At 33.2% G+C, this 16,247-nt stretch overlaps 2 long non-coding RNA genes across 2 annotated transcripts; one reads left to right on the top strand and one right to left on the bottom strand.

Annotated features, from left to right (window-relative positions):
• Positions 1-7,009: 7,009 nt before the first annotated feature.
• LOC107803770 (uncharacterized) lies at positions 7,010-16,021 on the top strand. The gene is made up of 2 exons (XR_001652073.2): positions 7,010-7,400; positions 13,132-16,021. It is a non-coding gene; the product is annotated as an uncharacterized LOC107803770 (long non-coding RNA).
• Positions 7,855-11,887, bottom strand: LOC107803769 (uncharacterized). The gene is made up of 4 exons (XR_001652072.2): positions 10,367-11,887; positions 10,178-10,271; positions 8,467-8,634; positions 7,855-8,389 (listed from the first exon to the last, which is right to left on the bottom strand). It is a non-coding gene; the product is annotated as an uncharacterized LOC107803769 (long non-coding RNA).
• Positions 16,022-16,247: the final 226 nt, after the last annotated feature.

The raw sequence follows: 16,247 nt of genomic DNA on the forward strand, positions 1-16,247 counted from the left end.
GATATACTATATATACATCTTAAGATATATATATATATATATATAGCTTATATATCTTAAGATGTATATATATCTTAAGATCTACTATACTATACTATATATATATAGTATATCTTAAGATGTATATATAGTATATTTTATATACACACACTATACTATATATACATAGTATATAAGTCATATTCGATAGTATATATCTTAAGATATATATAATATATATAGTAAGATGTATATATATTATAGTATAGTATAGTATATACTATATATACAACTTAAGATATATAAGCTATATTCGATATATTCGATATACATATATATATATAAAGTATAAATATAAGCTTATATGTATACTATACTATACTATAATATATATACATCTTACTATATATAAGCTATATTCGATTTATATACTATATATACATCTTAAGATATATATATATATACACACACTATACTATATATACATAGTATATAAGTCATATTCGATAGTATACATCTTAAGATATATATATATATATATATATATATACACACACACTATACTATATATACATCTTATATATACACACACTATACTATATATACATAGTATATAAGTCATATTCGATAGTATACATCTTAAGATATATATAATATATATAGTAAGATGTATATATATTATAGTATAGTATAGTATATACTATATATACAACTTAAGATATATAAGCTATATTCGATATATTCGATATATTCGATTTATATACTATATATACACACACACACACACACACACACACACACACACACACACACACACACACACACACACATATATATATATATATATATATATATATATATATATATATATATATACATCTTACTATATATAAGCTATATTCGATTTATATACTATATATACATCTTAAGATATACTATATATACATGTATATCTACTATATATATATATATATATCTAGTATACTATGTATATATAGTATATCTTAAGATGTATGTATATATAGTATAGTATATATAGTATATCTTAAGATGTATATATAGTATATCGAATATAGTTTATATATCTTAAGTTGTATATATAGTATATATATACTATACTATACTATACTATAGTATATAAGCCGTATTCGATAGTATATATATAGGCTTATATATATATGTATATCGAATATAGCTTATATATCTTATGAGATGTATATATAGTATAGACTATAGTATAGTATAAATATAAGCTTATATATATATATATATATATATATATAGCTTAAGATATATAAAAGAAAAAAAATATTATAAAGAGATATTCAAATCAATTCGTTATATTTTTATTATAGCATTAAAAATTATGGCAATATCTTTCTTAGTCTTCCTCCCCCCTATGGAATGAGCACAACAAGGTGCTAATACCGCCATTGAGAAGAAAAAGAAACTAATCAAGATGTGCCAAAATACAAGTTACATATTAATTTACATGGTATCTCTTACAAATTTCATAAATCCTTCAAGGTCCGGAGGAATTTCCGTTGGTGGTGGCGGAAATGAAGCTTGCTCATCACCGCTTCCAGGCGAAGCATCATCCTCCGCAAGTTCAGCTAGCATTTCTTCGTAAGCTTCGTCTACCTCTGGTTGTGATTCAGCAAGTCGAAAATTTCTTCTTTCCGAACGGATCCAATCTCTGAAAAGTACTGATTTTTCCAAGCTCTCCCTCATAGACGCTCTATAATCACCGAGTTGAAGTCTTGCTTGACTGAAAGCGCTCTCTGATGCCACTGTTGAAGCTTGAATAGTTAAAATATCTCGGGCCATCCTTGAAAGAATCGGAAAGTGTTTTTCTTTGTCCTTCCACCATTCCAAAATATTAAAGGAGCCGTCGGGATTCACTTCCTCAATTCCCTGTGACAAATAAACTTCAAGCTCATTTAGTTGTGAAAAATCACTAGTACTAGAACCTCGAGAATACCTGAACCCTGCCCAAGCACTAAGTGCTCTTACTCCTGCAGTTCTTTTAGATGATTGAGAACTAGAAGAAGAAGGAGTTGGAACATTTGATCTAGCATGATCTAATGCAACTTGATAAGCATTATAAATAGTTGAACATTTATTTTAGTTGAGGCTATTGCGTTCGGAAGTTTAGACAACTCCTCATCTTCAAGTGCTAAACCATTATAAACAGTTTCATACCAAAATTGAGGACCTCCTAATTTCATAGTAGGATTTAGCAATGCAGCAATACCATAAATAGGGGGAATAGGAAAAACATATTTTTTAAACTTTTTTCTCATGGAATCAATAGCAAGTTGATAAATTTCCCCACCCTCTGAAAAATGATCAAACAAATTTGCAAGTTCTGCAATATAAACTAAACAGTTAGAAATAGTAGGATAATATTGCCCAGAAAATTTATTTGTAGCAATATGGAATTTTTCTAAAAAATCTACAAGCATTTTAACATTAGCCCAATCCGCATTTGTAAGGTGCTCATCATCATCACTTACATGAGCATTAAACGTTGAGTTTATGGGGTTTCTATATTCATATGCAATAACTAAACTTTCATACATGTAATTCCATCTAGTTGGACAAGGTTTAGGAACCTTTCTTTCTCTTAGGCCAAATTCATCGCATCTTTTAAAATATTCTCTAAGTCTACTTCTACGGTTTGAATAAAAAAGCCAATTAAGAGCCATTTTAACCTTTTCAATTTCAACATTTAAAATTCGCATACCATCACCCACAATTAAATGGTAAATATGACAAATACATCTAACATGAAAAATGTTACTAAATACAGGACTTAGTATAGTGGTAAGCAAGGCTACAACATTTGTGTTACTAGTAGCATTATCCATTGAAACTGACATTATTTTATCACTAATGCAAAAATATCTACAAATATCCGCAATCGTGCTAGAAATAAACTGCCCTGTGTGACGTGAATTAATTATTCTATAAGCAATAATGCGCTTTTGCATTATCCAATGCTCATCAATCCAATGACTGGTAACAGTAAGGTAATCACAGTCATTACCACTTCTACCAATATCAGTTGTAATAGCAAGACGACAATTTATATGAGTAAATAAATAGCGCAAATATTATTCATATTCATGTTTATATTTATAAATATCACTCTTTACGGTTATGCGAGAAAAACCTTTATAAGTAGAATTATAAATTTTTCTAATACAATACACAAAGTGGGGGTTAGAAGGAAAACTATAGGGTAAACACATAACAATGACCATTTTTGCCAATTCTTCCCGATCTTTTTTTGGATCATAATATAAAATACCACCGGTAACAGTGTTAATTCCCGGTTGAAATTGATTTGACCCGGTACTAAGGTCAGCCTAACTAGGTGCACTTGTCCCCTCAGCCAAAGCTTTCATACGAAAATATCTAGCTTTATCTTGAGGGTGTAGCAATATGTGTCTAGTCAAACTTCCCGTCCCCCCTGACTTCCAACATATTGAAAAACTAACTCTTTGCCACAAGTTTTACACTTAGCCCTATTTTTTTCTCTTAGTTGAGTAAAAAATTGCCAAACAAGAGATGTTTCTGCCCGTTTAGGAGGTTGTCTAGAAAAAGTAGGGGCACTAATAGGAGGGTCAGACGGGGGATCATCTAGATTATTATTAGTTGGGTTAACTTCAGGAGCAGGACTAATGTGTGTATCATCATCCGGTTGTGTTTCATCAAAATCTATTTCTTCATCATCATTTTCATCAATAGTTGGATTACCATAAAGAGCATTTATATATTCATGGTTTAATTGTTCACCGGGTGTAATATTATGGAAAAATTGACTCTCGGTAAATTGTAATAAACTATTATCGCTATCAAGAATAGGAGGTGTAGGACGGGTAACATGTTTAGGTCGGGGAGCCGGGGGAAGTGGAGGAGGAACATATAAGCCACTAGATTCACCACTCTTCGATTTTTCCTTATTTTTACTAAACATATTTTTTAAGGAATAAGCCATCTTAATTAATCAAGCAAAGTAAATAAAACAAACAAAATTATAATATTAAAACTTAAGAGTTGGAACGAGTTTACCGAATTGACGAACAACTTGTTGAAAATTGATTATCGTTGAAGATTTTAATTCACCAACTTCACAATTATTTCACCAATTGTAACAATAAAGTAAGCAATAGTAGCAATTATAGAAGTAAATTAGAGAGAGATTGTGATAGATTGATGATTTTGTAAGAAAAAATAAAATAATGATGGGGTATTTATAGTTGAAAATAGGGAAAAAGTGTAATTATAAAAAGTTTGGGATTAAAACAAAGTTGAGGGGTTAAATGGCTATTTCATAAATAGCCAACGACTATTTTTGACAGCCCAACGGCTATTTTTTACAGTCCAGCATTTTAAAAAAATATATTAAAAAAAAAACCGTTGGGCCCGGTCCCTGGCGGGCCAAACGGTCCCGGGCCTGACGGGCCCAAATCATAGGACCGGCCCACGAGACCGGACCAGGCCCGCTAAAACCGGACCAAACGGTCCTGGCCCGTTTAGCAGTTTGGCCCGCGGTCCCGGGCCGGTCCAGGCCCGGGACCGGCCCAGGACCGGCCCACTTGCCAGCCTTAGTTGTTGCATTTGAAAGCTTCTCAGATTCAACACACAAACTCTCAGAGAAACTAAATGCTCATTCCTACTGGGTATAAGATGATCATGTCCGACAAGAGGGACAAGGAATGTTGCATCACTTTGTTCATCACTCTGGGTAAATTCGTCAAACACCTTGTCTTCGACTGGTGTGTACTTGTATCCACCATGTAATTTAGAGTTAGGATTATGTATAGTAGGGATTTGAAGGTCTGTGAATGAACTGAAGGAAGAAGGATGAATTTTGGAGTTCGTTGCGGTAACCGAAGACCTATCAGCCAATGTATTAGGGAAAACTCAAGTAGACATTACAGTAATTGCTTGTTCCGTCTTGTTGGCTGGCCCGGAAGAAACTTCTCCTTGAAATGGTTTCAATCATAGAATTGTTTAGTGTGAAATAGCAAATCAAACCAAGCGAGGGCATCACCTTCTAGGTAGAAGAATGGAAGGGGCAGCCAGTCCTTCTCGGAGAAGCCAAGGTATGTGAAGTACAACTGGGCTCGAAAAAGCCAATTCTCTGGGTTGCCATCGCTACTGAATCGAGGTAGAAACATAGTTGTAGTTGGAGTCTGAGGGATGATAGCACCAATGTAACAAACTTGAAATAACCGATTCGCACACAAGTAAACTCACTTGTAGTATTACCGTTACTAAACAATTACAAGTAATAGCTATGAAAATAACATAGAAGAACTCATAAAAAGAAGGAGGTTAGAAGGAGAGACGTATTGAAGAAGATGAGAAAATTAGAGATATAAAGCAGAGATGAGAGAGAACATATTCAACATCACAATTCTCCTTCTTACTAACCCCTAGTCCCCTTTTAACCATTTGCTAAATGGGTCTAGATTCCAAATAAAACTCTTCAATATTTTACTCAGCCCAATAATTCCAATTGACTTAGCCTCATTTACCTCTTCTAGCCCATAGGCCCTTATAGACTCGTTCACAACAATTTAAATCTTAAGCAAGAAATAAGAAAGTTGGTTTTCCTCTAAAGTTTTAGTTATTGTCAAGCTAAAGTTTTGTCCAGGGCTAAAATCGTAGATCACAACCTAAGAGACGTTTTTAATTCAGCAAAATCTTGTCAAACGATGCTCATCAACACTGACAAAGAGAAAACAAACTTAAGATGCAGCGGATACAATTCTTCCATAAAAATCAAGAACTCAAAGTTATTGTTGGGTATCAATACATATAAAAAAATTACTTTACAAAATAAAGCAACATTTTTAGGTAAGATGAGTGTTTACACTTACAAAAAGGATTGAAAGTGGTAGAGAAGAAATTGACGATATGAGATATGCGATGAGAGAGAACTGAGAATATTGATTTTTCTTATTTGTTTTTTCTTGTGGTTAGTGTCAATTAAAAAACTCTAGTTCTCGTCAAAGAAATATTAAGTTACCAAACTCCTAAATTTGGGGAAGGACTTTGAATATTATTATTAAGTTACCTAAATTTGAGGAAAGACTTTGAAAATTATTAAGTTACCAAACTCCTAAATTTGGGGAAGGACTTTGAATAGTATTACTCCCATAGGTGTCTCGTGATTACTAAAAATAGGTGTCTCAAATTATTTTAAAAGTTCAAGACAAAATTAATTATATTTTTTCTTTTTACCCTTAATAATTAATTATCTTAGAAGACTACAAATACATTACTTATGGATAATTTTATTCAAATACCAAGAAGTCTACCTTGTAATCTTAAACACTTTAATCATGTTTACACTAATGTAATCAATATTTTAAATACCAAAGTTCTTTATAAAGTATATTCAAACTTATATTGATTCACAAGACATTCTAACTCTTTGATAGGTAGATTCAATATTTTGGTCAGGAATAGTTTCTGTAGTAATATTTAGATCAGGAATTTGTGGTCTAACACCATTAGCCACACGAAGTTCAACAGGCATATTTAGATCTATTTGGATTAATGAAAATTGATGACTTTGTGTTGGATCCGTGTTCATTTCAAGAATTTAGTGAAGCATTTTTTTTATAGGAAATTTTAGGTGGGGAATGTTAAATTTTCAAATGGGACTAAAGTAACTTTCAAATTGAATTTATTGGCTCCACAATAATTACTGCCATTTATTTGTTGGAAGAGTTTGCATTACTGATTTGTTAATTATCCTAGGTGTCTCTTCATATATTCTATAAAGCAAATCAATTGCATTCACATTTAGTAAAAATATAGATAATGTCATTGATGGAGATGACACATAAATTGAGAAAATATTTAATAAGGGTAAAGTAGTCAAAAATTATTCTTTCTTAAGGGGCGTGCACAAGAGAATCACGACACATATTATGAGACGGAAGGAGTACATTATAAACCAACCATTTTCTTAAGGGTGTGTATATTACTACAATTCAGTGTGTGTGTGTGTATATACACACACTATACTAGGACTAGGAGATATATCCAAGAAAATAAATGCGTGTACCCCACAATAATAACGTGTACCCCACAATACTACAAGGCTAAGTTTTCACCGCAAAAAAAGGAGATAGGTCATTGATTCCGGCCAAGCGGATCTAAACCATGTCTCAGAGGTGAGTCTCATCTAAATTCTCTTAATCTAAATTGTCAGAATGGATCTTGCACATGGAAGTCTTCACAAAAAAACACACTTGCCAATCCCCAGTTTAAAGTAGACGAAAACAGCTTGCTTTCTTCAGGCAAGAACCGCCCTGGTCAAGCATTTGTAGCTCCTGAATGATTCGATCAAGATTGGGCCTCTTACGTATCTCGCACTGAGTGCACCTTAAGGCGAGGTCAGTAATTTTTGTGGCATCTTCTTTAGAGCACCCATTTTCTCTCAATCTCTTGGCAACTGCGCATTTTTTTCTTTTAGAGACAAAAAAAATGGTCCCTAAAAGTCCAATTCTGGTCTTAAAAAATGAGTAGTGACTGGTCGCTATAGGCTCCGTCGCTAAAAGGCAATAAGGATGAGTGTAGCGACTGGTCGTTAAAGAGTTTTAGCGACTAGCAATATTCTGGTCTCTAAAACACGTTTAGGGACCAAATTTCTGGCCGTTAGACAAAGTCCCATCTGGGGCCTAAATATATTTAACGACAAAAAATTATGGTCCTTAAAGATCTTTAAGGACTAAAAGTCTAATTACTAATTCTCTAATATTCAATTTATTACCAGAATATTATACAATTTGCAACAAAAATAATTAGCTTAATACCACAAAATTATCAGTAACATCAAGCTTTCATATATGCACATCAAGGTTAATCATCGAGACCTTAATGTAGATTTCATTAACATGTCAAATACAAGGAGGGGGACATATACCTTACCTCCTACATATTTCTGAATTTAGACTTTATATAGTATAACCATCTAAATATTCTCGCGATACCAGTCTGTCTAATACACTCCAATGAGTAATTCAACTAATATAAGTTGGAAAAATCACTTTGAAGGCAAAAATTAGATCAACCGACAACTAACTGTAAAGGAATAACTCAGTTCTGTAGCAGCAAGGAAAAAGAATTGGACAACTTTTGTAATGTCTGATGTAAGAGGCCCGTGTTGTTGTGGTTTGATCCCCTTCAGCCAAATCTTTTTTTCTACCATGAAACTGTCTTGATTTCATATTCAACAAATCTTTATTTCTGCATCCAATACGCGCTGACAACTTCACTTGGTATTAATATCAACTTTTGTTAAAACTGAGTACGTCAAGCCGTTGAACTCAATGGAGATTGCATCTCTACAGCAGTGTCTAAAACAGTGCACAACTGCAACAAACTAAAGCTAAACACCATCAAGCTGCTAGTCTTCAACTACATTAATTTTCAAACTCACCCTAATATTTAGCTTAGTACCTCTTGGGTGCAGTTGTTAAACTCTGTACAGCCTCTAAGGAAGCAAATTTCTGCTAGTGGAAAAATTATTGTTGACGATATTTTTCATATCTTCAATAAGGTGGGAAATTTTTGCACTTTGTGTTCAACTTCTTGCTATTTGAATGTACTTGGTCCTTCACCTTGTACCTGCACATATTAACACCACATTAGCCTATACAACTGTCCATTTGGATAGAATACTCCATTGTACTCAGATGAAATAAGGTAGTAGTGAGTTCTAGTTCAACTATTATTGTGGCCACAATATTTTCAGCTATAGCATCTTAAGGACATCAGAATAACATATAAGTACCTGCAATGTCCAAATTGTCCATTTCTCCAGCAATAGCACATTTAACTTACCAAGAATTAGCCACATATTTAGTATCTTTTAAAGCAGCATGTTCAGAACATTCAAGGAAGTAATTTCCTTACATAGAAAATCATGTAAATGAAATCAAAACATTCTAAACAATGACATAGGAGCTCAAACAGACAAAAGTATTTCTTTTCTAGCACTGCTCAAATACTTCACTTTCCAACTACTCATTTATGATAACTAAGGTATATAGCTTATTCACAAACTTTAATATCACTCAAGTCATGACAAATAACAGTATTCTCCACTTTAATGATATTATTTTGGGGAAAAAAGGTACAGTTGCTCAGCCTAATTTAACTACATACTCATATGTTTGCTCCTAATATTCCCCAAGAAGTCAAAAAAGTCGAACAAGATGAAGAATAACAATAGCTAATCCTGAAATGTAGCAACTGACATCGAAAAATATATTAACAACCAAGATCATGATTTCATTAGCAGCTAAGAAAATAGCTAGAGATACACCAAACACATACATACACGACCCAAGGAAAGAATGGTGAAACTAAGAGTTTCTACATAACTTAGCAGCAATGAGATTTCCTTCACAAGAATATTATACATCTCTATGTATAGAAGCTTATAAAAATGCCTGGGATAATGCAAATGTTAAATCTAAGATGAGAAAATAGGTACAAGTTAACTCAAAGGGAGTATCGTGGCCAAACGCAAAGAATATCTTAATCAACTGATCAAACATAAACCTCACAATTAGAACAAAATATAGTACATTATTTTTATGAAGAAAAAAAAAAGAAACCATAACTCATTAAGGGACCCTCTAACTCTGCTGACTACTCAACTACTTAGACATATGAACAATCAAATGAACAGGATAAATTTTAAATACTGTGCTACATCCTTTTATTGCCACTGAAAAATAATCTCATTCCTGATACAAGATTTGAAGTTCAAAACTCCTAAATTAATTATTAACACCATTCTTTCACTACATAAATTATATAATATTCTTTTATCTTCTCGCTTTACTAGTGCCCATCACATTTAACACCGTAAAAAGTAAAAAAATATCCTCCAGAGACCTTTCCCAAATTATTATGTCATAAACTGATATTGGCATTTAAAATTCAAATTCATGAAAAGTATCCTTATCATTACATTTGGATTCACTAAGACGTCAGGTGTGATAATATGTCACAACTCATATGGTATTTGTACATTGACAATAAAGAGCGAAAAAGAATAAAACAAGCAAACAAACAAAACTTTTTAATTTAACAATCAAAAAATAAAACTTTGTAATCAAACTGTAAAGCCATAAAACATATCTTGGAATGAAATCACTACCTCGTTGCCAATAATGAGAAGAAATTTATTTCACTGGACAAAGTTTACTGAGGAATCCCAAAATATTTCTGGAGTTCAAGCCCTCTAGCTAGATCTGTTGTAAATTTTGGAGAAGAATCGACCCAAACATTAAAAAATAACTAGATAAATCATTATAGAATGTATATAAAAGGATAACTTTTGACATACCCAAAATCAGCCCACAAACCTGTACCAGATTTAGGAACAACGCAATATTCGGCAACATCTATGCAGTAGGAAGAACATCCATACTCAGTCCAACGGCTACCCATATCTCTCCAACAATATTAGAAGAAATCGGAAGAACGAAATCTTGAGAGATAATGATTTTAGGGATCTTACGGGTTTTAAGAGATGGGTTTAGGGTTTTTAAGGCTTTGAGAAGGAGACGGAGTTTTGAGAGAGCTGAGTTCTAATTACAGAGTTGTTATCTTTTTAATTTTAGAATATTCATTTTTGTTTATTTCATATTTTTAAGGCAAAGATAAATAGCGTGACGCTCAATAACAGTATTAAGGACCAGAATTCAATTATTTTAGTGGCCGGATTTAGTCCCTTCACTAATTAAAAGGCAAAATAGAGAATTAGGGACCGGAATCAATATCGTCCTTATACGTACACTTTTAGGGATGAGATTTATCACCCGTCACTAAATTTTGGTCGCTAGTAAACCTTTTCTTGTAGTGTAATTTGTAGGATAAGTGATAACAATCTCGAGATAAAATGTGAAATTATTGTATCCTGCGTTTTGTTGAACTTTTGATTTAAAATAGGGATTAGTTATACCACAATTGTGGTACGATTATTATTTTTATACCATCTTCAATGCAGGATAACAATCACGGAATTAAACACCAAAATGACTAAAATACTATTCTCTAATGCTCTTAAAAGCTTAATTATAATTAAAACAAAAGTTTAACCCTACTTATTTAGTACGAAAAACGTAACACATGTTTTACATTATACACAATATCCAGCTTTTAATATAAAAAGGGCAGCCCCATGCACTGAGCTCCCGCTATGCACGGGGTCTGGGAAAGGGTCAGACCACAAAGGTCTATTGTACGCAGCCTTACCCTGCAAGAGGCTGTTTCCACGGCTTGAACTCATGACCTCCTGGTCACATGTCAACAACTTTACCAGTTTTTAGTCCAAAAATCTGCCATAAAGTATATTCACTAAATAATACTATTATTATTAAAATGGTATCACTAATCCAGGTATATCACATTGTACAATAACTTACTAAGTATAGTACTATTAAATTAAGAAGACAAAAAGCATGAGAATTAAATAATAATGTTGGGATCAGTGTGCAGCAAACACTATCAATAATCGGATATACACGCCATGTAAAATGCTATTTTGTCTTATACAAGCAGACCTATTTGTCAAATGGGACACCAACATTCCTAGTGTTATATAAACAATACATATTTGGCTCCAACATTCCTTTGCATTACCAGCGTCGTCGAGCATACCACCGCCGTGCATTGGTACTTTTTCCATCGTCTTCCACTTTTTTTCAAGCTTTTTTTTATTTTTTATTTTTAACATTAACTTGTTTTCTTCTATTATTTTATTATGCACTTGATAAATCATAAATGTGGGTTTATTATGCACTTTCTTTTTTAACTTGTTTTCTTCTATTATTTTATTATGCACTTGATAAATCATAAATGTCGGTTTATTATGCACTTTCTTTTTTAACTTGTTTTCTTCTATTATTTTATTATGCACTTGATAAATCATAAATGTCGGTTTATTATGCACTTTCTTTTTTAACTTGTTTTCTTCTATTATTTTATTATGCACTTGATAAATCATAAATGTCGGTTTATTATGCACTTTCTTTTTTAACTTGTTTTCTTCTATTATTTTATTATGCACTTGATAAATCACAAATGTGGGTGCTTCTATTAGTGTAAATGCTAAGATGGGTGATGGGTTTCCTTCTTAATTTAAGCTAGTCTCCCTTCCTGGTCTCGAGTATTGTGCCAGTTATTACAGAATATGGTCATTGAACTTAGCTCATATTATCCTTTTGAAGGTTTTGCGGAGTTATTAATTAAAACCCTTAACTTGTGCAACTTCATAAGGTGTTTGTTGAAGTGATATATCAGCCTGTATTTACAATATTGATAACTACATGTGTTTAATTTTTTCCCGAAAAATGTTACCTTAGCCGTTTAACATTTGGTTGTGCAACACCTTTTTTATTTTGCTTCTCAATTCAGAAAATTGTATTTGGAATTCTGGGGTTATAACCCTATTGATTGCTGGTTATGCACAATGTCATAAAGTGTCAAATACCATATGTAAAAAGAAAGAAAGGATCATATACTACAGGGACACGCCAGAATTGGAATTGTTCCTTAATGTACAAAAAGCCAGAAGTTGCTTGATTTGCTGATCTGGGAATAGAATAGAAATATTACCTTGACACATCAACACTTCCACACACTCACCACAAGTCTTCTTCTCTTCCTTTATTGTACTGCTTCTTTGGTCAGTGAGCAAACTTAGACTCAATAAAAACAATAGTTATGAGAAGAGATTTTGGTGTAAGGAAAGATTATGAGCCCTCACGAAAATCTGCCCCTCCACTTTGAAAATGATATCATTCCTAATCCTGTGCTTATAGGAAGAACATCATGGAGTATTAATCCCATTGGTTAGAGAACCAGACTTGGACAGGCCATAATTTTGTCAGAGTCGAATATAAAAAAAAAAATTAAGACTGATGCCCTCATCTAGTTACAAAAGTTTTATCGCTTCTTAAGACTTAAGTATCATAGTGCAGAGCTTCAAGCACTTGGTTATGTGAGTCGATGAACAACTTCCTGACAAAATATGTTGAAGAGATCTTAGGTATCTCATGTTCTTAAATCTAAGGTGCCTACTATTTTTATTGATCTTGTGTTTTGCAGGGAAAGAGAAAAATTGACAGCCATGGCTGAAAGTGAAATACAAGAGGATTGTTTCTCAGCCATGGCTGAACTGAAAGTGAAATACAAGAGGATTGTTTCTCAGCCATGGCTGAAAGTGAAATACATGAGGATTTTTTCTCAGCCATGGTTGAAAGTGAAATACAAGAGTCAACCCAACAACAACCACAACCTGAAATACAATAGGAAATGGAAGAGTCAACCCAACAACAACCTGCCCCCACAGAATAATGGAGTAATTCTTTTAGTAAAATTTATTACATTTAACATGTAAGCATAGTAATCTCTAACATTTAACACTTTGTACCCATTATTAGCTCTAGGTGAAATCACTCCCTTCAGCTTCGAAGATATAAATAACGGGACAAATAATTTTGCACATAAAGTTGGGCGCGGACTCTAAGGGATAGTCTACAGGGGGAGCTGAATGGGCAGCCTATTGCTATCAAAAAAATGCTCTCTCAAGGGAATTGGGACAAGTGATCCGATCGAAAAGGCCAAGAACTTGTCCCTTTTTAATCATTCCAACATTATCCAACTCCTTGGTGTCTGCAAAACAGATTCTCACCTTTACATGGTTATGCCTTACCTGAGTAATGGGGACTTGATGTCAAAATATGCAGGTATAAATTGTATTTCTTTCTTATCAATAGCAAGTCATAATATAGTATTATTATTCTTGAATAGTTACAAGTTTTAAATCTGTCTTACACTTCATATTACAGTATTTCCTTTACTATTGTTGCAAGCTTTAATTCCATCTTAGAGACATTGAAGTTTCTAGCTTAAGATTTCCTTGGCATCATTCTATTCTAATTTGTACTGGTTATAGTTATCGTTGGCATCCTTCTAATTTTAGCCACTTTGAAGAAACTAATAACAATTGTAGTTTTACATCACATGGTCTATCAAACTGAATGAAAAAAATGCAAAAAACAATGAAGAATTAACCAAAGACTTGGCCAATGACTGGAGAATTATTGCAATAAGTTTATTGAGGAAAGAGTTTCTATATTTAAAAGACTCATGAAAAGTGACTAGTTTTGTTTACTGTTACTCAAACTTCAAGATAAGTAACTGAAATGCTGGGCTGAGGAGGGAAAGGAACTAGCATGTTTGAGGAGACTAAAAATCTTCTTAATACCAAAGCTCTAGCGCGTATTTTGATTTGGTAGGCCATACATAGGGAGTGGCAAATGGGCGAGTTGAATTAAATTTGGGCGGGTCAAAACGGGTTGGATCAATAAACGGGTCATGACCCAACCCATCCAAATTGATTTTAGGTCAAAATGGATTTGGGTCGAGATGAGTCAAGAAGTAACGAGTCAAAACCCAACCCCTCAATTATCATATAAATCTAAGCAATTGATCGGTGAACAACAATTTACACTAACTCAACATATGTTTCGGTCAAATTGTAGCAGCAAATGTTAGTTTTAAGATTGCAGAATCTATTGCAAGGATTTAGGTCTCGACTACATTTCAGAAAATTTAAAAAAGCTTCTGAAATTACATCTTTTACGATTATGGGTCAAATTTGACACCTCTAGCCATACCTGGTTGCATCTACTGGACCATTTGGAAGGAAAGAAACTTAAGGAGTTTAGAAGGAAAGAGGGACTCATTAAGCTAAGTTGAAATTGAGCATATTCTTCATTTAACAGTCTGGTGTAATCTTGATATCTTACCTGGGTTAGACAAGTAACTCGATATCTACTAGATTCAGTAATATATGTGTAATTATCTATTCACTGCACTCTAGGTCATATTTTAATTATTGAAATAAAGTTACCGGAAAAAACAGATCGTAAGCATCCTTTTGATAACACACTATAGCTTTTAGCTCATGGACATCTCAAGTATCCTTATGATTTATAGAGGAAAGTTATCTGCAGTGCAACAACGAAAGTAAGAAATTAGTGTGTAGAGCATACGAGAGGAAGAAGATAAAAATTAAGTGACAAATGAGACAATGTTAGTACCGAATATTTCAAACCCCTGAGTAGACATTTTTCCGCAAAACATAGAGCTAAAGCAACAACTTTTGTTGCTTCGGTGCCGTGTTCCCTATCACTGCCTTTCTAATCTAGGTGAGACATTATAGGGCCTCAATGAACACTTTCAGAATTATTGAGATGTATTTTTATACTTTGCACAGCTGAATTAGTTTGTTAGCACTTACTTAGCTAGTATTGGTCAGTTAGATACAACAACAACCCAGTAAAATTCCACAAGTGGGGTCTGAGGAAGGTAATGTGTACGTAAACCTTACCCCTTCCCCGAGGGGGTTGAGAGGTTGTTTCGGGTAAACTCTCGGCTCAAGAAGACGAAAAGAGAGACAATATATCAATACTATCAACAAAAAATAATAGAAATAATGACAGAAACATATGAATAGATGCAAAGTACTAACAATAATCAATAGATAAGGTCCGGCACAAAAAAAAAATGATAGAATAGTGTGAACACAACATGAACGACTAGCAGTCTAAGACAAAACCTTATCACACTAGCCTCACATCTCTATAAAGTAGAATAATGCTAACTTGGGTAAAATCATGTTTCTGCTCTTCTGGAGCGTATTTTGATTTGGTAGGACATACCTGGTTGCATCTAATGGACCATTTTGAAGGAAAGAAATCTAATAAAGTTTGAAGGAAAGAGAGACTCACTAACTATATAGGTTGAATTTAAACATATTCTTCTTTTAGCAGCCTGGTGTAAGAGGAAGTAGAAAATTAAGTGACAAATGAGACTATGTTAGCACATAGCACCGGATATATCAGACCCCTAAGTAGACATCTTTCCGCAAACATAGAATTAGAGCAACAACTTTTGCAGGACTTTTGTTGCTTCAGTGACTTGTTTTCTATTACTGCTTTACTAGTCTAGGTGAGACATTATAGGGCCTCAATGAACAGTTTCAGATTATTGAGATATATGTATATACTTGTATAGCTGAATTAGTTAGTGGCTTAGCTGTCAATTAGTTGGTATTAGTCAGTTAGATAGTTACAGATATTTTGGTATAGATATACTAGTTTCAGATATTTTATTTTTTCTTGATACGTGACTCAAATGGCCTGCTCTTTTCAGTG

The sequence above is a fragment of the Nicotiana tabacum genome, chromosome 19, assembly GCF_000715075.1.
Source record: "Nicotiana tabacum cultivar K326 chromosome 19, ASM71507v2, whole genome shotgun sequence".
In the NCBI taxonomy this organism is placed as follows: Eukaryota; Viridiplantae; Streptophyta; class Magnoliopsida; order Solanales; family Solanaceae; genus Nicotiana; species Nicotiana tabacum.